This window comes from Nycticebus coucang, chromosome 11 (genome assembly GCF_027406575.1).
Source record: "Nycticebus coucang isolate mNycCou1 chromosome 11, mNycCou1.pri, whole genome shotgun sequence".
Lineage (NCBI taxonomy): Eukaryota > Metazoa > Chordata > Mammalia > Primates > Lorisidae > Nycticebus > Nycticebus coucang.
Window position 1 is genome coordinate 15,294,348 of NC_069790.1, and position 13,176 is coordinate 15,307,523.

Consider the following 13,176-nt stretch of genomic DNA (forward strand, 5'->3'; position numbering starts at 1 on the left):
CACAATTTATAGGAAAAATTGGTTTTGTACATAGGATGGGAAACAATACGAATTCAAAACTTACAGGTAAAGCTTAGCTCTATCACTCATCTCTTTTAAAAAGTTGATATGAATATCCAGTCAAAACCAACAAGGCATCACCCTTGAAATGTTATCTATATGGATTTCCAAGTACACCACAGGACTGTACACTGTCATGGAATGTCCTCAGAAGTCTCTGTCATTGATCAGGTAACAGAGTAAAAACTCCAGAGTCCTTTTTTTCAAACAGAAGAGGGAAAGACAGAGGAACAAAGAAGCTATTCAAACATTGTCTTCTTTCCTTGTGGTTTGTGGCCTCCTCCTCCTTCTCTTCCACTTTGGAAGCCTCCTTGGCCTCCAAAGCCTCCCGGGCCTCTGTCACCAAATCCGGCTCTGCCTCCTCTCCCACAACCCCAGCCTCCTCTGTCTCCACCATGACCCTCAAAACCACCTTCACCCTTAGGCTTGGCCCAGTCTGAGGTAACTCTGTTTTCATCAATTTCACCATCTTCCATGATCTCCTTTGCAGCTTTGGCATCATCCTCACTGTTGAAGTCTACAAACCCAAACCCTTTGGAGTACCCGGTTTCCCTGTCAGTGACTATCCCTACACAAATAGAGCTTTCAAACAACTCCTTCAATGTCCCTTCAGTGGTATCCTCAGACAGACCTTTGACAGTTTTGGACGGCTGGCTTCTGGCATTCGGTGACTCCCTGGGTGCTTGTTAACTCCAGCCTGACTGCTATCCCCTCAATTTCCCTTTTATTACAGGGATTTAAAGCTTCTTTAGCATCTTCAAATGAAGCAAATTCTATAAATGCATACCTTTATATTTGCCATTTGGGTTCCGGGGCACTTTGATAAATATTTCTCAAATACTTCCTGCAAAGTTTCTTCTGTTGCATTATGGAAGAGGTTGGTTAAACCAGAGTTTTTGATTCACCACTCCAAGTGCTATTCTTTCCACCTCTGTAGCCTTGACTTTGACCTTTCTCCTCAGTGTAGTATAGGGAAATGGACCACCCATCAATCTCTGTTCCCTGCTTTTCTTCGAATGTTTTCTCTGCATCAGCTTCAGCCTTAAATTCAATATAAGCAAACCTTTTACTCTTCCCATTCTTGCTGACTATTCTGATGTGCATAGCATCTTCAAATACTTTCAATTCATCCTGAGTAACTTTGGAAGGAAGGTTTTTGGCCAAAAGTGTTCTTGCATCTTCATTTTTCTTACTGTCTTTCTCTTTTGGTTTTTCTAGTTTAATTTCATTGCCAAAGACTTTCAACCAGTGAGCTCTAAGACTTTTTCCAGATCTTCAGGAGATTCAAAATCCACATAGCCAAACTTTCTTGTCATACCAATTCTGACATCCACAACAGCAAGATCATTTTTAGCAAATATGACTGATACTAGTTTTTAATTGGGGGGCAGATTTTCCACTTTCTGTTTCTTGGCTCAGGAGCTGCTTTCTGCTTTGTCATTTCCTTCTTTCACTGCCCAGATGCTTCTTTGATGGACTCTTCCTCTTCATCACCTTATTATCTTCCTCATCATCATCTTCATCCTCATTTTCCTCCTCACCCAACATCTTAGCTTTCACAGGAACAGCTTTTTCAGAAGCTTTCTTTTCTTTGGCTGGTGTGGTCTCCACAGCTGCTTCTTAAGAGTCACCCTTCATCATCGTCGTCATCATCATCACCTTCATCATCCTTGTCTTCATCCTTCATTACTGATGGTTCAAATTCATCCTCCTCCTAATCTTCATCATTATCATCATCACTGTCTTCCTTCTTGGGAAAGAGCCAGAAACCTACAAGAGACTCCATAGGAAGAAGTTGCACAGCAGAATAAGAAGGAGGAAGATATTGACAGAGTTGTGAAAAGGGTAGGTGGAGCAGACTTTCTGGATAGGTGGGACCCCTCACGCCTCCCTGATAGCTTTCTCCAAAAGGCTGGGAGCACACCATTACACCATTGACCCTTCCCGAAACAGCTACCTTTACCAGCCTTTGTGGAGCAAATAAGTGCCTATTAAAAAAAACTAGCACCATTCAGGGCAGTTTATCAAAATACAAAATGATATTGCTGGTCTAGGGCTACACATTGAAAACCACTAGTCTGAGTTTCACTGTGCTTGGCCCCAAGATAATAGAATGACAAAAAGGATGACCAATCACATTTCCCTGTAAGGTATCTATGCCAGGGGAAAAATGATGCTTAAGCAAATCTGAGGAAATCTGGTGCTTGAGGATCTGCATCTGAAGAGGCAGGGGGCCCAGGCCTCCTCCCTCACTTTAACCACAGCAACTCTACCACTGTCACTTTTATACTATATTGATATTTTATTTGATGAGCAAGTTGAAATGATAAGAAAAATATTAAAAAACACAGACTCTAAACAGACTCAGCCAAGTCTTTGCCCATAAAAATCAACGACAATACTGGAAACTCCTTCTTTCTAATCTTGCTGACCACCTGGACTACCCTAACCAGTCGCCACATTTTGAATAGCAATGCCTTTTTCCCTGGCACTAACTTTCACATATGTGGTTCTGCACTAACAGTGCTTTCTGATTTCCCTGACTTACATTTTCTCTGCTTTCAACACACTGCTGAGACTTTTCATCCTTTTGGTGGGATGAAATAGCTTCTAACCAAACCATGTATAAGAATTTTCCTCTGGTAAGGGTAGCCCTGTTTCTCTGTCTTCCTCTACTGCCTTTCTAAAACCTGCCTCCCTTGTCTGACAGTTGCAAGGAAGCAGACAAAATAGTTAGTAACCACAAGCTGCAAAGCTGAAGCTAACATTCACATTTTGGCTTCTGTTGTTCTATCAACAGATAGACACTTTTCATCATTTTTAATTATTTTAAACACACTCCTGCTCTGCCACTAGAGCTGAGTAATTCAAATAACTCAGCTAAATAAGCTTCCTGAGTTTTATTTTTTTATATAAATAAAAGGGCCTATCTCTTACTGTTCAGTACTAATTGATAAATGCAAAACTTGAATGACAATGAATTATAAAAGAATTATTTGTCATAGCTCAACAATACTGTTTAGTTTTTTAAAAACAGGAGAAGAATTACCATAATTATTCAGGTACGAGTGATTCAATTTGAGAATACTAAGAAAGTTTAGCTTCACTTTGTCTCTTACCATTCTATACATGACAAACAGGACTTGTTACTGAACAAATAGGACTTCTAAAAGGTGAAAAGAAGAACAGTTGAAATTTATGTATGCTATTGATTCAAAGTTCTGACAAAAAAAGAAATTAGTGGGAGGAAGCTACCGGACAGCAAGCCTCTACAATTTGAATCAATTGGTAACTTAAACATTCCACCCCCTATTCTCCATTACCCCAGATATTAAAGAACTACTTTTCACTGGTTAGTTTTTGTTTGTTTTTTTTTTTTATTAAATCATAGCTGTGTACATTAATGCAATCATAGGGCACCATGCATTGATTGGTTTTATACACAATTTGAAATATTTTCATCACACTGGTTAACATAGCCTTCCTGGCATTTTCTTAATTATTGTGTTAAGACATTTATATTGTACGTTTAGTAAGTTTCACATGTACCCTTGTAAGATGCACTGTAGGTGTGGTCCCACCAACTACCCTCCCTCCACCCATCCTCCCCCCCCTTTTTTTAAAGAAAAGTAACTGAGGTAAGTAATTATATCAGACTAGTTGTAAACAGAAGAAACAAAGGCAATGATAACAAAGAGAGGATTGAGGGAGCCTGGGTCTCCTTCTTTTAACAGTGTTAACAGTCCTAACTTTTTTTATGTTGGTGGCAGCAACTTTTGAATGTTTACATACGAGGCAGACAATCCAAATAATTTATTACAAAATTTCCAAAACTTTTAACATCCCTCTGTCAGCCCTGCTTACATCTTGTTGAAGCACAGGCATGCTAAAGAAGGTGCTTAATGAGATAAAGACAGAGCCATATGGGGAGGGATCTTGAACGCTGACACAAACGGCCGAGTTTGGGTGTCAGATTCAGCTACACGGCAGACTTCAGACCAGGGGTGCCTCTGTCTGCCGCTCAGCGCCGACATACACGTCTATACATCCGTTATGCCAACTTACCTCCCCAGGATTGTCGTGAAGATTTTATGGCATAGTGTCTTTAGGAGCAACTCCAGTGTCATTTGTAACATGTAAGTTTGTAAGTGTTCATCTGTGTCAGTTGATTGGAAGGTGATTCACAATCTGCTGGAAGACTAAGCTAACAGCACCCCACCTTCAAGATGAGAAACAGCTTCAGAAACTTAAACCTCTTTTTACCTTTATTTCTAATTTATTTAGAGGTTTTTTATATAAAGCATTTCACTTTTTATCTTGTAAAACTGTAGCTAGAAGAGGATGAGTGAATGAATAAATAAATACAATTCAGTTACAAGTGCTCACGCTCACATGTACAAAAGACATACTAGACTAACATAGAAGAGACGGGCTGTCGAGGGTAAAGGAAGTGACTACCCGGGAGAGGTTTTGCTTTGAACAAGGCCTTGAGTCCTGGATATAGGTGGGAATTCATCTCACGATGTGGGAGGGGCGGGGCAGGGAGCGGTGAGCATACTAGCAGACTGAAATTACATGTGCTCATATAACACAGGACTTCGGCAACATCACTTCACAAATTCACCATGAAAACACTAAGAAAAACTAGATTAATAAAAATGTTTCATTTATAGCAGACAATTTTAAAGTGGAGAAAAATGGAAAGTAAGGAATATGAATAAGGTTCTCAAATCATGTGCTCTAGCGGAAAGAGTACCAGGAGTTGGATAACCTGGTTCAAGTCTGGCCCTACCAGGCACCACCTGGGGATCGTGGGGAAATCTCTTCAAATTCTGGGCCTAAGTTGTTTCATCTCCAAAAACTAAGAGCCAGATTAGCAAATCGTTAGGGTATCCGTCAGCTCTGAAGGCCTAGACAAAGTGAAAATTGAAGCTTCACCTTTACATACCTATTAATAAAACAGATCAGTAAAAGTGTCGGGGCTTATTTTTTAAAAGTCACTCTTTTGAAAACTCACTTCACAATACAAAAAAAGTGTATCTATAAATCTTATATATACGTATGTATGCATGCATGTGTACAAATGTGTGTGTGTGCAAAGCGTATGTGTGTGACAGCTTATTACTTAAGGGAAAATCGACTGGATTAAGTCACACCTGGGTAAAGGTGGATGGGGAGGAAAAGCGGGGAAGGGAAAGGAATTCGAAATGTCTGCAGAGCTCATTAGTGCCCTGATACCAAATGATTCAAGGACATCTTTGGCTTTGATTCAAACAGTTGTTCTGTTCCTGAGCAACATGATGACAATTTAAAGATCCACAGCTGGACTTTGTCGGATTCTTCTGTTATAAAAGTAACAGATTTGCTGTATTGGTTGTATAACACAGGATCATTTCAGAATGAATCCTGTCAAAGCAGGGGCCCAGAGGAGCTGCTTTATGCAGTTTTGGTAAAAGATAGGATTTGTTTTTAGGTTGTCTGGTATTAGGAAAGGCTGAGCAAGCAGTTTTAGGAGATCTCAGCTCACAGTGACTATCTGTGCTTACACACACATTGTGATGGGATGCACGTCTGTCCCTCCAAGATCCTTCCTCAGTCCCAGGGTTTCTCAGCCCACTCATCAAACAATCCAGAGGACAGATTTCTTCGAGATGAATCACCTACCCACATGGCTTATATCCTGTCTTCTCTTGTTTTGCAGAAGTCTGATGACACCACGAATGCTACCAATGTCACCTTTTGATTTGGAAATAACGAGATAATCCAAGTCTTTCTCTGACACATCCTTCCTTCATTATTAGTCACAGCAAAAATCAAAATCTAAAGCTATCAGGGACCTGATAATAATCAATTAGCTGCTTATTAAGAAAAATTAATACTTCAAACACCATTGCAACATGAGATTAAAATCTTAAATTTCTTCCAGAGGTGTTAAGGTTTTTCCTCAGATGCTTTTTTCAACCTTTGCTCTTTAAACTAAAGATGACCCCTATTAAGGTTTAGGCACAGATAAATCCAGTGCCTAGTTCCCACTACTTCTCCAGGCTCTTCAAGGATTGTTGCATTACCAGTACACCCGCCGCCCCTACAAGGACCACCACTCCAGCTTGTCATCTCTCCTTCCCTGCCTTCCATAATGCTCTCCAGAATTATAGTCATTAATGAATGATCCCAAGCCACCCTACAGCCAGTGATCCCAAAATACTTCTAGGAATGAATTTCTTTCTCTCTAAGTACTGACTATAAGCCCTGTGGAACTTTTTTCCTTTGGGGAGGAAAAAGAAATATTTTCCTTGCTGCCAAACCAATAAATTTTCTTTTCCCCTTTGAATTTTTATAGGCAATTTTGGACAGTAAAATTTGCATGCCTCGTGTAAATTTTCAGGAGCTTTCTCCTGGTGAGCCAGTTTCTCATACACCTTTCAGAAAACACTGACCACATCCTGACCAAAGCTAAGCACTGTGTAATGCTAAGCAGACCTGGGCCTGCAGGAAACAAGATGCCTCATTCCGGACAGCTGTCAGCACTCGTCCAGCACCCTGCCTTCCTCTCGTCCCTCATTGCAATTAGCAAGGAGTGAGGTTTGAAGGTAAGTGGACAGATTCTGACCCCAAAAGCAAAGAAAGAAGTCACTTGATTGCTACTTTGCAAATATTTTGCTGAGGTTGAACATTGTCTGACTATTTGGTGTTGCTTACTAACCGCCTTCTCCTGAGACACTTGAACAGCATCTTACATATTCCTACATAATCTAGGAGAATTTTAGAATATCACATACTCATATTTTATTTTTAAGAAAGTGGTGCCTGACAAAAACTTTTCTAAAGACAGAAAAGTAATTGTATGGTAACTCTTGATCCAGTTAGCAAAGATTTAAGTCAGATTCAAGCCAGTGGATTTTATTCATTGATACATTCATTCAATAGACACTGTCTTAGGCATTTATTTCGCATAAAATCCTGTGACAAATGCTGTAGTTGATATGAAAATAGAAGCAACAGCTTCTTCCCTGAAAGAGTTAATAGTTGTGTGTCTCCCACACCTTACACTCCTATGTACAGAAAGTTTAGAATATAGAATTTGAGAACAGGAAACCATAGCATGCTCCTCCCACTGCAGAAATCCTTAGACATGGAACTCAAAACTATAATTTGCACTTGAGTTTACATTTTCCCATAATGTGTTTTGTAGTCAGATAAAACTAACAGAAAAGATGGTTTATAATTGAGTATTGATCTCCTTTAGACAGTGATTCTCAGCATGTTAATGTTTATCTTTCACCTAGTCAATATTAATGCAGTGGGGATGCTGTTATTTCAAAAAGTAGTTGATGCTTGAGGATAATTAAGATGTGGTGAGCTGGGGCACTTGCACGGTGCTTTAATCATTAGCCTGCTTTTACAGATGAGGAAACTGAGGCCCAGAAGGACAGTGGCACATTTATAGACGCTTAGTAGCTTTTGCCTCAAGGACAGTGTCTCTGTCTCAAACTCACTGTTGTTTTACCCTCATTTTAGATATAATGCTAATTAGTGAATGTCTAAATTCTCCAGCCCAAAGAAAAGCAAATGAGAAAGAAAAAAGGTTAAGTTACTGGGATCAGAAATGACAATTGCTGCAAAATCAAAGAATTAATAGTGAAGGAAGAAACTGGGGAGAAGACATCAGAAGCATCACAGAATAAATACATTATATCCTTTATTTATTTTGCCATTTGCTTTCAGGGTAATAGCTCTATGCACATCAACAGCCCCTCAAGGTGTAACTGCATTCCAGTCTACCTTTTTCAGTCCCTTCTTGTTCTGTTCCTGTCTCTCTCACTAAGCTCCAACCACACTGTTCTTCAGTTCCACAGACCTTACCAAGTACTGTCCCACCTCAGGGACGTGTGTGCTATCCTCCCTGCTTGGAACTTTTCTCTCCCCATTCTTCATATGGCTTGGTTTCTGTAAGACCCAGTTTATACTGTAACTGGTATTGGATGGGCACTCAGCAAATATTTGTTGAATAAATAAATGAAAAAATAATTATCTATAGCATTAACCCTATGTCCTTCAGAAAATGCAATCTTTAGTACATACTAATTAAAAAGCAGAATGAAAAACATATAGTATTTCCCACAAAAATATTTAAAATAAGTCTTCCTTAAGCATATAAGCAGCAGCAACTTCAGGTAATTAGAAGTCATCTCACTCTTTGGAATGTAATACAATCAGCACTGAGCTATGACCCCCAACATAGTAATTTTTCTTGAAACTCATATATTCCTTGCATTAAAAGCAAGGTTTTATAACAATGTGGCCTATGCAGGCTTCATTTTTATGGCAGCCAGCTACTCATCATCAACTTTGGATACCTATTTTGGCAAGAGAGCAGCTGCATAAATTTCTGCCTACTAATTTTTCCAATTAAATGAAAAACAGTATCAACCCAATCATTTAGGTCAGGATTGGAGACTTAAAATTAAAAGCCTTCTAAGACAATGATTTTATCTTCAGAATAAACAACTGATCAAAAAGGCTCTGCTTGTTTCATAGCGTAATGCAACTCCCAACTATCAATTAATTCATTGAACTAGTTGAGATTTTACAGTAGAAATTCAAACCACATTTGTGTCTTCTCAGTGGTTTGTCAGTCCAAGTTGCTCAGTTCACAAGTCTAAAGATGGTTCCTCTCCGCCCAGCTGTGCCAATCCAACCTGGAATGGGAAACACTGAGTTCTGACACCCTTAAGAGCTACCAAGATTTCATGATGGAAATGAAGCTGACAGTTCTGTCAGGGATGTGAGAAGCAGAATTAGATTCAGTTTGTTCCTACAGAGATGTGTTGGCTCTACAGAGCTGAAGATAATAAAAGCAAGTTTGGTGGGTAAAATAAGCAGATATACAGACACATGGGAAGAGATGTTGAGCAAAAGGATGACATTTCATACCTTCCTGATCTGGTGAGCAGTGACTCTGCCAAAGGTTCAGCAACCACTGGAGGAAAAGGAGGGCTCGAATGTCCCCTTAGGCTCTCCTTACCTATTACCTCTAGATTGTGTCTCCTTATAATCTAAATCCATGCCTCCTAAATCTCTTCTCCATTACCTGGGATTTCAAGCAATGGACTTCTAGGTCCTTGGCAGTATACATATCCTGAGATGAGGCTTTTAATGATCCCAAGTTCATTCCTCACATCCAAAGTGCCTGGTCCTGTGTGGATTGGAGACTCTGTCCCAGTGAGGCGGGCAACCTCTGGGAGCTGAGGAGCAAATTCTCTCTTAAAGTATTTTTATGATAATCATTGAAATAGATTTTAATTTTCTATAAATATCATTGAAGAAAGTCTAAAGGTTGAGAATCTTCAAAAATACAAAAAAACTTATAGGCTTCTAGTTAGGGACTTTTCATTTATTTTTGCCCCCTGTCCTTGAAAGGTGTGTGTGTGTGTGTGTGTGTGTGTGTGTGTGTGTGAGATAGATAAATATTTTTATTTGTATTATACTGTGCAGTATACAGTGTGATAATTTACAAATTAGGAAATGTGGCACACCACCACAAAATAGCCATTTAACTAACTTTCCACTGAATTAAATGCTTGTTTGCCCATTATATCCAGAGAGACAAGACCTTTCTGACTGGTAAAAGAAAAAAAAAAAAGCAGAATTTACATTCCTGCCTCTATCATTTGCCCTCTCTCATCATTTGCAAAATGATACTATTGATAATAAAATACGTACCTCAGAAAGTTATACTGAGGCTCAAATGGAATCATTCATAGGACAACCTTTTGAAAATGAAAAAGTCCAATAAGCCCTCATGCTACCTAGTGTCTTGTCTAACTTAGAACTTGTCATTTTACATCATCATAAGAGATAACAGATTCCTCTTAACAGCAACCTTTTATACCTTCAAAAGGTTGTGGTGTTGCTGTATTGGAAATTTCTTTTGGTATGTTAAATTTGGAGTTCTCTGGGTTGTGATTCTGGTCTGAAGACAGAGCAGACTACCTGCAGGTGTGATGGCTGCTGTGTCCTCACACAAGGGACGCAGCACCTCCTGTTAGACTGCTGGACAGCAAAGAAGAGAGTGTGAGAACAACTCTGAAAGCAAGGCTTAACCTGGGGTGATATTCTTGGAGTCACTTCCTTAGGTCAGTTGGACAAAAGGCCTAGGGACTAAGAAGAGGAAGTATCATGCCCATACTTAAATGCCAGAGTGTGAGAAGAAAACCTTATTCATGTTGCATTAATATTTTCAATAACTTTTCAGATTATATCTATGCCTGTAATGATTACAGTGTGGTTAGGAAATGAGCAGTAATGAATAGTGTTGAATCATTTCATCTCCTAAGGGGGAAAAAAAAATCAAGAACAAAGTCTAATGATTATCCCTAGCAAGTAAAATATGGCAGACCACAAAATGGTTTGCCATTCTAATCCATTTCAAACATAAACAAACACATACTTGTATGCGCACACAAACCCCCACACGGAAATCACAGTCAAAAGCTAAAAGAGTTAATTTAGACCTTGGAGAAAACTTGCTTTAAGCACTGGTTCAAAAGCTTTTAAATAGCAGAAAAATCAATACACTTTTATCAGACTTCAGTGTTTATAGAAGCAATACAAAACAGGATTTTGTAAAATGTATATATTATGCCAGATCAAACTGTAAGCTAAAACATCTGTGTCCAAGTTAATCTCAGATATAGCATGGAGATTATTTGAATTGTGTGTTTCCTTTTGTGACCTTTTAGATGTGGCTTGGGGAGCAGGGAGGGAATAATTTTAAGCTTTTAGTTGCCTGCAACAGTGCCAACAATTGAACATAACAGCAATATTTTTTAAGTTACCCAGATGAATAACAAAAAGGAAGGAAAACCCCTTTAGTAATTTCAAAATAGTGTTGTATAGGGAATCTTAAAAAATAAATTATAGACATAAATATAGGTATGTGCATCTAACATTGCTATAGGCTATCCATGATATAAAATTTTCAATTAAAACCACTTTTATGAGCAATAATCACATTCCAAAAAAGCATACAACAACTTGCTCGTGGATTATACAACTTTGATGAAACAAATTTTAAAATACAAATACAACATACTCAGCTTAACATGTACCAACGTTTTTAACACAATAAAGAATTTTAAAGTCTTAGAGAAAGGCTTTGGTTCTTCTTTGTAGGAGATAAGAAAACAAGAACTGAAGCTGATGGAAGCTTTCTTTTTTTAGATCTGTTTTTAAGGGATCAGACATCTGTAATTCAAATCCATTTTGATTGAAACAATAAATTTGATTCAATTCTGAAATTTCATTTTAAAAGTGTAAGAGAGAAATTCATGGGATCCCTCAAAGTAAATGACAAGCCTGGTCTCTGAAATATGTCAGGAACACATTAACACTATGTAAAAATAACAGCAGAGCCAATCCAAAGTCACAACGGCCAAATGTCCTGAAAACAGGGCTCCAGGAAAGGAACTTGTAGATCTAATTATTAATTGTATCTTTGGAAATAACTGTAACTTATCATTGAATTCCATCCTTCATAATTGATTATATACTGGCAAAAGACATGAGCCCAAGATGAAGAAGAATGCATTGTAGAAGCTCCGTGTCAAGCAGTCATTCAACAACCACAAATGTGCACTAAACATACATCATGGTCAGGAACACCTGACAGTACCTAGTATGTACCAGATGCTCAGCAAGAATGTGTTGAATGAAAGAAAGAATAAATGAATGTAAGATATTTCGGTGAGAGCCTATGCCAAAAAAAAATATATATATATCCTTTATTATTCTAAACAAAACCATGTTCCCTTCTACGTTGCAGGGACAGTATGAATTAAGAGTTAGAATGACTAACTCAATATACTGTTCAGGTATATTGAAGTTAGTATTCAGGTATATTGAGTTAGTCATTCTAAGTCATCAATGTGTTTCATGAATTAGTTGACTAATAGATTTGGCCCAGTATGACCATAAGTAGAAAGTAGGTTTCTTAAGTGTCTGGATAAAAAAAATCTAGGGGGTAAGAGTTGTGCATTTGAGTCCTCAAAGGAGATGAGTAATAAAAAAAATCGGGAGAATGCATCTACAAGGGGAAGACAATTATGGCAAATTCTTCCATCCCAGAAGCCAGTCCCAGGAATAACACCTGCCCACATCCACAAACTATTACCAGTGGCCATGCTACTTCTTCAGAATCCAGTTTTTCTAGATTAGGGGTTTGGTCATCAGTCCTGGATTACCATTCTTCCCAGCATACTGGAAACTGGGTCTTATATTACTTATAAGAACATAGCTAGCAAGTACTTTTTATTTAGACAAGAGTAACTTGGGGCCCTTTGGAGGCTGAAAAGTTAGCTTAATTCTCAAAATACAAAAGGCTACTCTAAAATAGTAAATATGTCTCGTGGAGTGCTCTGTTCACTAGCAGAGAGGAAAATTGGCCATTAGGGAGATCTGATTCCTTCGGCCCTTGGGTCTAGGAAGTTAGGACAAGCCCTTTCAATAAGAGGCATATTAAAAAGTACCTTTGTCCCAAGGCTTAGTACTATTCAACCCTGTTTAAAGTATACAATTTTCTTCATCTGAAGATATTAAGTGGTGGTCTTAAGGATGGACATATCCTTCATATATTTAAGCAGCAGAAAAAGAAATTGAAATTCTTATTCATGATTTAAAGCAAGTAAACAGAATAAGTTGATATTACTTCTTATATACAATAATTTCAAGTACATTCTTTCCTCTATTCTATGTATATAAATGTTCTTCATTGTAAAAATAACTTGTGTTTGATTATAAAAGTTATGCAGGCTTATTGTTTGAAATATTGCATAATTTTTATAAATAAATCATCTATAATTCAACAACTCAGAGATAAGATATTTAATATTTTGTTATGTTTCCCTCTAGTTATTTTTTTCTCTGTATATATGTATCCACTCCTCCTATTTATGTATTCAATTCCCTCCCTTGTTGCACAAAGAACTTGGGGTGACCATGCAGGAGAAATTTTCAGAAGAGCAGTTTAATGCTTTTATATATCATTATATTCCACAGAGTGGAATCCAGTTCTTATAGGAAAATACTCCAATTTATTACCTTAGGTTAGGCCTGGGT

The 13,176-nt window shown here is 38.1% G+C and overlaps 1 protein-coding gene and 1 pseudogene across 3 annotated transcripts in view; both read right to left on the bottom strand.

Annotated features, from left to right (window-relative positions):
- The window catches only part of SUGCT (succinyl-CoA:glutarate-CoA transferase), a 966,251-nt gene that overhangs the window by 319,405 nt on the left and 633,670 nt on the right, over positions 1 to 13,176 (bottom strand). The gene's annotated exons all lie outside the window — the stretch shown is intronic.
- On the bottom strand, positions 202 to 1,873 carry LOC128598874 (nucleolin-like; annotated as a pseudogene).